Consider the following 9659-nt stretch of genomic DNA (forward strand, 5'->3'; position numbering starts at 1 on the left):
CTTGCTGCTCGCGTTGGTCGAGATCCAATGACTGTTAGCAGAATATGAAATCGGTGGGTTCAGGAGGGTAATACGGAACGCCGTGGTGGATCCCAACGGCCTCATATCACTAGCAGTCGAGATGACAGGCATCTTATCCGCATGGCTGTAACGGATCGTGCAGCCACGTCTCGATCCCTGGGTCAACAGATGGGGACGTTTGCAAGACAACAACCATCTACACGAACATTTCCACGACGTTTGTAGCAGCATGGACTATCAAATCGGAGACCATGGCTGCGGTTACCCTTGACGCCGCATCACAGACAGGAGCGCCTGCGATGGTGTACTCGACGACGAACCTGGGTGCACGAATGGCAAAACGTCATTTTTCCGTATGAATCCAGGTTGTGTTTACAGCATCATGATGGTCGCATCCGTGTTTGGCGACATCGCGGTGAACGCACAGTGGAAGCGCGTATTCGTCATCGCCGTACTGGCTTATCAGTCGGCGTGATGGTATGGGGTGCCACTGATTACACGTCTCGGTCACCTCTTGTTCGCATTGACGGCACTTTGAACAGTGGACGTTACATTTCATATGTGTTACGACCCTCGACTCTACCCTTGATTCGATCCCTCCGAAACCCTACATTTCAGCAGGATAATGCACGACCGCATGTTGCAGGTCCTATACGAGCCTTTCTGGATACATAAAAGGTTCGACTGCTGCCGTGGCCAGCACATTTTCCAGGTCTCTCACCAACTGCAAACGTCTGCTCAATGGTGGCCGAGCAACTGGCTCGTCACAGTACGCCAGTCACTACTCTTGATGAACTGTGGTATCGTGTTGAAGCTGCATGGGCAGCTGTACCTGTACACGCCATCCAAACACTGTTTGATTCAATGCCCAGGCGTATCAAGGCCGTTATTACGGCCAGAGGTGGTTCCTCTGGATACTGATTTCTCAGGATCTATGCAACCCAATTCCGTGAAAATGTAATCACATGTCAGTTCTAGTATATTTGTCCAATGAATACCCGTTTATCATCTGCATTTCTTCTTGGTGTAGCAATTTTAATGGCCAATGGTGTATTAAGAGTAGATTATGATGCCATTTTAATGGCCAGTACTGTATGAGAGCACACCACGCAAGTGGAAAAGTTCTGTCTGTACTAGTGTTTCAGCTCAGTGCTCAGAAGGGCAGTGAGCTGGAGCCCGATCAGTCACAGTACCTTTCGTAGTAGTCACAGTACCTTTCGTACCACGAATGACACGTCTTCCAGCAGGGAAATCAGTGTCACCCACCTCTGAGGCGTTGTGGAAGGACATCCCACGTGGCAGTCGCCAATAATCCCCGCCCATACATTGAGGCCGAAATGGCACTGACGGCTCGCTGCCACCATACCGTGCGGAGTCTCCGTAGCCCACAGTTGGGTGTTGTGAAGGCTGATGATACCACCACCAGTAATGGCAGTCTCATATGAGAATAGGACAGGTGACAGAAATCCCACCTCTGTGGTGGCCTGTGCAATAAACCATTGACAAATTCGTCACCATGGAGACAAGTCAGAGTGATATGGCTAGTGGCCATTGTCGCGGAAAATGACCCACACGGTCGTCTGGCTTACCCAATGCTGGCGAGCAACCTGTCTGGTGCTTAACGCGGTAGTCACTATGAAAGAGTGGGTGCATCTCCCCTGGAACGCATTTACGGCCGTACTCCGTATCCTCTCAGGGATCGTTTCTTGACGTTTGTTCAAAAATGGTTCAAATGGCTCTGAGCACTATGGGACTTAACATCTCAGGTCATCAGTCCCCTAGAACTTCGAACTACTTAAACCTAACCAACCTAAGGACATCATACACATCCATGCCCGAGGCAGGATTCGAACCTGCGACCGTAGCGCGGTTCCAGACTGAAGCGCCTAGAACGGCTCGGCCACCAACGGCCGGCTTGACGTTTGTCTCCATTTAGAAAAATCGCCCTGCAAAGGGTGATTCAGCTGCCCCTACCGCTGTCGTTTCATGCAATCCGCAACGTTATATCGGGCCTTCATAAACCCCGCGCGAGGGTTTCATTTTCTCTCGGTCGCTAACTATTTAATGTAGCTAAATTTTGTACCGTAATATGTTTTCGCTAGAGGCCGTTGTTTTCGAATTTTTTAAAGACAAACGGACAAAAGTGATTTTCAAATGACCCCACGCCCACACTCAACCGTTTCCGGTTAGGATGTTTAGTATGTTATTCATGCACTTCCTACTACCACTGCACGAAAAGTTGCGACTACACGGATTATTTTACACGTTCGACCTTTTTTGGTCTTCAAATGCCGGTCTTATCATGTCACCGGCTTAGACGAGCATTTAAATATTGTAAAATTGATCACAGTGTAACTTTCACTTAACAACATTGTGAATTTTAACACGTAAAGGGCCAGTGTAGCCGAGCGGTTCTAGGCGCTACAGTCTGGAACCGCGCAGCTGCTACGGTCGCCGGTTCGAATTCTGCCTCGGGCATGGATGTATATGATGTCCTTAGGTTAGTTAGGTTTAAGTAGTTCTAATTTCTAGGGGCCTGATGACCTCAGAAGTTAAGTCCCATAGTGCTCAGAGCCATTTTAACCATTTTGAACACGTAAAATGAACAATTACAACTTTGTATACGTCAAGCAATACAGTCGAAGTAGGGAGAATATAAAATGTAGACTGGCTATAGAAAAGAAAGCGTTTCTGAAGAAGAGACATTTGTTAACATCGAGTATTGATTTAAGTGTCAGGAAGTCGTTTCGGAAAGTATTTGTATGGAGTGTAGCCATGTATGGAAGTGAAACATGGACGATAAATAGTTTGGACAAGAAGAGAATAGAAGCTTTCGAAATGTGGTGCTACAGAAGAATGCTGAAGATTAGATGGGTAGGTCACGTAACTAACGTGGAGGTACTGAATAGAATTGGGGAGAAGAGGAATTTGTGGCACAACTTGACTAGAAGAAGGGATCGGTTGATACCACATGTTCTGAAGCATCAAGGGGTCACCAATTTAGTATCGGAGGGAAGCGTGGAGGGTAAAAATCGGAGGCCAATAGATGAATACACTAAGCAGATTCAGCAGGCTGCAGTAGTTACTCGGAGATGATGAAGTTTGCACAGGATAGAGTAGCATGGAGAGCTGCATCAAACCACTCTCTGGACTGAAGACCACAACAACAACAACATACGACAAGCCTGCTGACTATGAAACTACTTCTTCTTTATTTGTGTCAGAGGTGCACTAAAACGAACACAAATACAATACATACAAAGAAAACTATACAGTATTTACTCAGAATTGGGCAACTGTGATAGCATTGAGTGCTACAGCTGGTTGGGCATGAGTTACATTTGAACAGATGCCGGGTTGTCTGAAATTCATCGCATTCGCACAGTGTTGTGTTGGCAGTTGGAAGTTCCATTTAAGGAGATTGTCCCTCGATCATGCGACTTCGGTCCGTAGTCTGTTCAAGGACTACCAGATGACCCACTTCTCCATGTGTCCAGGCGGCAGGGGCTCTTGTGGTGTGATCCAGTTTGACAGGTGTTGGCATCTGTGTGGAGAGTCGGGTAGCCGCAACTGATCCTTCTAAGGGCTGTGAGGTTGATATAAAACTCTCCCTGGACTTCAGTCTTCGCTTGGCAGGTTGATGTCCAAACAGTGGATATGAGGTCACTGTATTTGATTTATGCCTCTCAATGTTAGCGGCGACCTCTCTTCTGATGTCACATGGAGCAATCCCAGCGAGAAATTGAACTTTGTCCATACGAAACTACTGTGCTTGTTAAGGTTAAGTTTGGATGAAACTGCGAATGTAATTAGTTTTTGCGTAACGTTTATAAAAGTAATTTTTAGTTCATTACCCTGATGGGCACGTTTAAATTAAAAACCAATTAGGCTACTACGCTAGTGTCGTAATAGCCCAGTCAATAGAGACCAAAAAAGATCGAAAACGGGAGTAGTTCGTGTAGTCGCAACATTTTGTACAGTGGTAGGAGGGAGTGCTACGAAAAACATACTAGAAATCCTGAATGGTGGGGTAGAGGTGCGTCTGTTCTCTTTTGAATGTTTTTCTTGAATGACTCTAAAACTGTGGTGTTCAGTGGAAACTTGTCCCAGTACAAAATTTGACTCCATTAAATTTCCTACAATAGGGTTCTGCCCATTTTTTCTGTAGGGCTAACAGTTCGCGCGTAGCGAGCGAGGCAACATGAAAATCTCATCCGTGGTTTATGAGGGCCAGCTATAACACTGAGGGTTGCATAAAACGACAACGGTAGGGACAGCTGATTCACCCTGTGTGGACTTGGGTCTACCGTGAGCTCCTTGCGCAGGTGAAAAACTAATGTAGGCTATACACACCGAGCGGGGTGGCGCAGTGGTTAGCAGAGTGGGCTCGCATTCGGGAGGACGCCAGTTCAAACCCTGGTCCGGCCATCCTGATTTAGGTTTTCCGTGATTTCCCTAAATCGCTCCAGGCAAATGCCGGGATGGTTCCTTTGAAAGGGCACGGCCAACTTCCTTCCAATGGGAAGGTTGTTGATGCAACAAGACGTTGGCTCCTACGTCGACCAGTGGAATGGTACTACGCGAACACACAGGCTCTCCTAGTAAGGTGGCGTGGAGCCGTTGCATTGGAAGGAGGTTATGTTGAAAAATGGGAGTTTGTAGGCAAAAGAGTGGGGAGTAGTATGGTCTATTGGAATCCTGAATGAAACCATCTTACTATCAGAAAAAACAGTGTTTCGTATTACTTACTGAATGCCCCTCATAATAGTGCTAATAGCGTCAGCATTAAATATAATTGTAAAATCTGTTAAAAAATTGTAAAAACGAAATCCTGTAGCAACGGACTTAGAATGTGAAAAGATGATATTCGATAATCACATGTTGAATATATATATATATATATATATATATACAACTTATCCACGAGTAATTCGGAGCAAGGTCCCTTCCAGGGGCAAAACAAAATTTGATTTTCAGTATTTTATATAATTATTGACGGATTTCAAAAATATAAAATTCTCTCATAATCTACTCATTAAGGGGTATAATCTAAAGCCAAAGGCTTAACACAGAAAGACAAATCTTAGTTTGAAATGAAATGAGCGATAACATTTTTGACCCCTTCTGCGTTATCGGCCGCATGGTGCAAATGTTTTTATATAACCCCACTTTGGTGACATGCGCGTTGATGAAGACGAAACGATGACGGACGACAGCACACACACACACACACACACACACACACACACACAGACCCAAGTGGAAAAAATCCCCGACGCTGCCGGAAATCGAACACGGGGTCGCAAAATCGAGGGCTAGCGATGCAAATCACGAACTACTGACATTAGGGTTAGAAACTGAGTATATGCCTCGAGGCTGCGTAACTGGCGGATTGCAAATTGATCGTAGTATATTCATCCAGCTTTTTTTAGAATGAGAGCACTTAGCAACTTTCAAAAAGCTTTAAACATAATTTCAGACAATTCTAAGCTTCTGCTTGCTGAAAAAGTTTACCAATTACTACATTTTTCGCTGTGATTGTAGTAAAACTTCAGCACCATGCATGATGTTTTAATTTATTACTTCTTTACTATTAGCACCATTCGCAACACATTTTGCAGACTGAGTCTACATATACCACTGAATGTACCTACAAATTTATGCCATTGAATGACACATAGTTCAGGAGATATGACGCGATAAACAATGAGATGCGCTAAATACTAGCAAATTACACAGACTATACACATCCAGCGTTCCGTAATGAAACAATGTGCTTAGAGATTTCAAACAAATTTTAAGCATAATTTCAAACCTTTTCTATATTTTTCTCTCTTAGATCCGTAATTTCAAATCTTTGAGCCATTTACTCATTTGTAAAGTAAGCAGACGTTAGAAGCTGTTTTAGCCATGACAGAACGATTCTTTTAATAATCTGGGTTGCGAGATTAAGTAGTTTAATAGAAATCTTGTGAACAATTTTCCTAGCAAAAGTATGATGTTTAGGTTTTCAATTCAGTGTCACTTACGAACATCGAGATATCGTATACAGCAAGGTACAACAACATTGCTCTGTAATACTATGTTTCCGATGTGGTCATTACAAAAAATTTCACTCATTCTTGAGACTTACACCTACTTCCGAACAGGGTAGTCAGTCTTTATAAACAACGTTAATTGTTACATAATGCTGTAACATCAGAAATAATCCGTATGGTTAGTTTGTAAGCAACACAATCACCCACAAGAAATAAATGACATAAAAAGGAATAAACACAAAAAGATCCCAGACGCCATCTGCATATGACGTCACACATAAAAGACTTGCCCATTGTTGTGGCGCAGGTGCCCGTTTGCTTAAGAATTAAATAAGAACAATATGATTAGCTTCTTGCGTAGCAAAGTTACCGGCATGCTACAGGCTGTTAGGTAGAAAATAATGAGAAGTAAATAACGGAAGGCTGCAATTACATTCGGAGCTAAGGGAAATTGAAACACAATTTTCACAGTTCACCCACGCATATGAAACAAAATAGGGGAAGAAATGTTAAGTACATATTACTTACCTTCTATGTGTTCTGCTCACAGTTTCGCTATGAAACTGCCACAGCACGTAGTGTTGATTTCAGTAATCCAGTATGCACTCACACACGTCCGCAGGTAAAGTGTACGAAGCACCGCCTACGCCGACTGTGGGAACATACACACGCACAAAAAGTGCCGATGGACGCTCGGAAACTGTCCTTTTTACGGCGAGCGTTGTTTAATGGGAGTAATAAAAATTATACATCCACGAGTAAACACGGCATCACTTTTAAGTTTCTAATGTTACGGAACACTGGGAGTCAACAACCGGAACGTAATTATACGGTATCCTCTAGCCCACTTCCTCGGCACCGATAGCCAAAGCAATAAAATAGGGACACAAAAAATCTCCCCCGCCTCGGCAGAGCTCAGAATCCCACTCAGTTCGGTAACGGACAGCCGTGTCGAATTTTTGGCCCCGAATTCAGCAGCAGCGACGAATTATATAAAAAAGGACTGGAACACCACTTTACAATATATTCTGCCCCATCACTGGTGTAATTTGATTACCTACACAGACTGCAGCACAATAACTATTCGATGTATTATTTTAAATGGAAATAACAGGTGGAAAATATCTGGAATATCGTATTTTCTTTGTACGTGCAGAGCTCCATCACCCTATATCCTCTCCGGTGGCAACAATCAATTGTTGAACTCGGCTTCTTAATGTCTAGCCAAACGTCTTTTAGATACAGCGACTATCTCTGATGGAACGTACTTTCTCTTTTCTCAGTCAGTTTCTTGTTGTAATGCCCGAAGCTGAACATGATTCTAATTGAAATATTGTAGTAATGCTAAATTGGAAAAAAGAAATTGTTCGCTTCCCTAATAATTATCACTCCACGTTTGACGAACGCAGATTAGAAAATGAACTAGTAAATTAACAAACTACGTCAAACTTCGGATAAATCTTTCAACTATACATCACTGAAGCGTTAAAGCTGGAGTTTCGAATACGATGAAGTCACAGATCACACTTCTGCAGCAAACACCGACGTACACGCAACATATTCTTAATCCCGTCAGCGCTCAACAACGCACGCCACTCAGTATTACGTATTAGTCTCCGATTTTTCTTCACTCTGTGGGAAGGCGCTGACGCGCCGGCGCACTCGACAACGCGTCGCGAACGAATTCAAATGTGCCGGCCGCAAACATTCGACAGCGCCCGATGCTTCGAGCGCCAGCCGACAACTGACGAAGTCCCAGCGAGCCGCGGCCGAACCAATGCCGCAGCGCTGCGCTGCGGACGCCGGCTAAACTACGGTCTCCGCTGACCGTAGGAGCTTGAAAGGAAACAGTTTTTCTTTCAGGACGTCCAGTGAACGCTTGGATGATGTTGGATGATTGATGTATTTTCGTCGTTCGAACGAGATTAATGATTACTTGGCGCTCCAGTTCGAAACGAAACCTGAGAACTAAAGGATATATAGGGTGCCCAGCTCAAGAGCACCTGATTTCAAAATTAAATACTTCGGAAACATGTACGGGACTACAAGTCCTACCGCCACACCTTCACCTGCCAATGTTAGGCAAAGTTTTCTGCCTGACTCATGTAGTACTATCACCGTCAGAGGGTGGTACGGGACTACAAGTCCCACCGCCACACCTTCAAAGTGAATTGCAGTGACGCAGTCACTGCCCTGTGGAAATTTACTGCCTCACCAACACAGTTAGACCGCAATAGACCGGTGATGCTGTATTGTAACATATCACCCCGGACTACAAGTCCATTAATTAAAAAAAAAAAAAGATTTATAGACCATCCTCCACACCTACAAATCCCTCATCCGTCCTATCCTCTGTTATGCCAGCGTTGCCTGGATTTCCGCCCCCACCCGCTTTTACACGGCCCTCCAAATCCTTGAACGCCATGCGCTCCGCCTTGCCTTCCGTATCCGCCTTCCTTCTCCCACACGGCTCCTGTATGAACTGATCCCCTTCCCCCACCTCCTCCTGTTCCTCCAACATCGCATCCTGTACATTGTTCGCAGACTTGATCCCCCCCACCCTCTGGTTTCCTCCTTCCTCTCCACCCCCCCGCCCGTTGCCGCGCCTCTATCGCTGTATCCCTCCCTCTCTCCACCTCCACACCCTCCATCTCCTTCATCAGGGCAATTTCCAACGCCTCCCCCTCCCGGATGACGAACTTCGCCGTGACATCTACCCTTCCTTCCAACTATAACCTGGCCTTGTTCCCCCCCCCCTCCCCAGGGCCCCCTTTCCTCTTTCCTTCTTCTCCCAGAGCGGATTTCCCTCCGTCCCCCCTCCCCTGAGACCCTTCACCCCATACCTGCCTCTCCCCTTCCCACCCTACCTGGCCCTCTCCCGTGCGCCCCCTGCTCACCTCCCCCATCTCTTCCACCCCCTCCCTTCTTCAGGTCTCCCTCATCTCCTAGCGCCTGGCAGATCCTCTGTATTGCTCATCATCAGTGTGCCACATCAGTGTTGTGTTTAGTGCTGTGTGCGTCAAGAGATGTGATTTTAATTGTGTCCTGCCTTGAGGTTCGCCGTCAGTGTTACGTTATGTGCTATGCCGTCTGTCGCTACTTTTATGCTCCAGTCATACTGTGCCTTGTGTTCTTTTAACCGTCGCCGTGTGTGGCTTTTTATATGTGCTACTTTTAAACAGTTTTTTGTTATCTCCATTTTACAGTCACCCCGTTTTGTTTTGTTTTGTCTTCAATGCTGTTCCCCCTTTTTTATATCTATGTTCACCTTATTCTCTCCTTTGCTGTTTTTTAATGTCTTCTATTGTTTTGTACTGTCTTTCGGCTGAAGAGCAGCGCCTATGCTGCTGCCAGCCCGCCCCGATGGGGAATTGAAACACAATAAAGGGAAAAAAAAAAAGATTTATAGATCTTTTCCTCCTCCTCCCCCTCCCCCACCACCTCCGAGTCCCTGCGCCCCATCGTCACCTCTTTCCCTCCCACATCATTCCTTTCCCAGCCCTCTTCTTGGGCGCCACCCACCCATCTCCCCCCCTCTTTATCCCTCCCACCATTCTTCCCTTCTCCCACATCTCCATGCTTCTGATCCTCTGTTTGTTC

At 45.4% G+C, this 9659-nt stretch overlaps 1 protein-coding gene across 2 annotated transcripts in view; it reads right to left on the reverse strand.

Moving 5' to 3' along the window:
- The window catches only part of LOC126106668 (mediator of RNA polymerase II transcription subunit 1-like), an 861203-nt gene extending 854038 nt beyond the window's left edge, over positions 1 to 7165 (reverse strand). For both annotated transcript variants that reach the window (XM_049913034.1, XM_049913033.1), the window contains exon 1: positions 6588 to 7165. The gene's annotated coding sequence lies outside the window, so the exon portion shown is untranslated. The remainder of the gene's footprint in view (positions 1 to 6587) is intronic.
- Between the last annotated feature and the right edge of the window lie 2494 nt (positions 7166 to 9659).

This window comes from Schistocerca cancellata, chromosome 10 (genome assembly GCF_023864275.1).
Source record: "Schistocerca cancellata isolate TAMUIC-IGC-003103 chromosome 10, iqSchCanc2.1, whole genome shotgun sequence".
Lineage (NCBI taxonomy): Eukaryota > Metazoa > Arthropoda > Insecta > Orthoptera > Acrididae > Schistocerca > Schistocerca cancellata.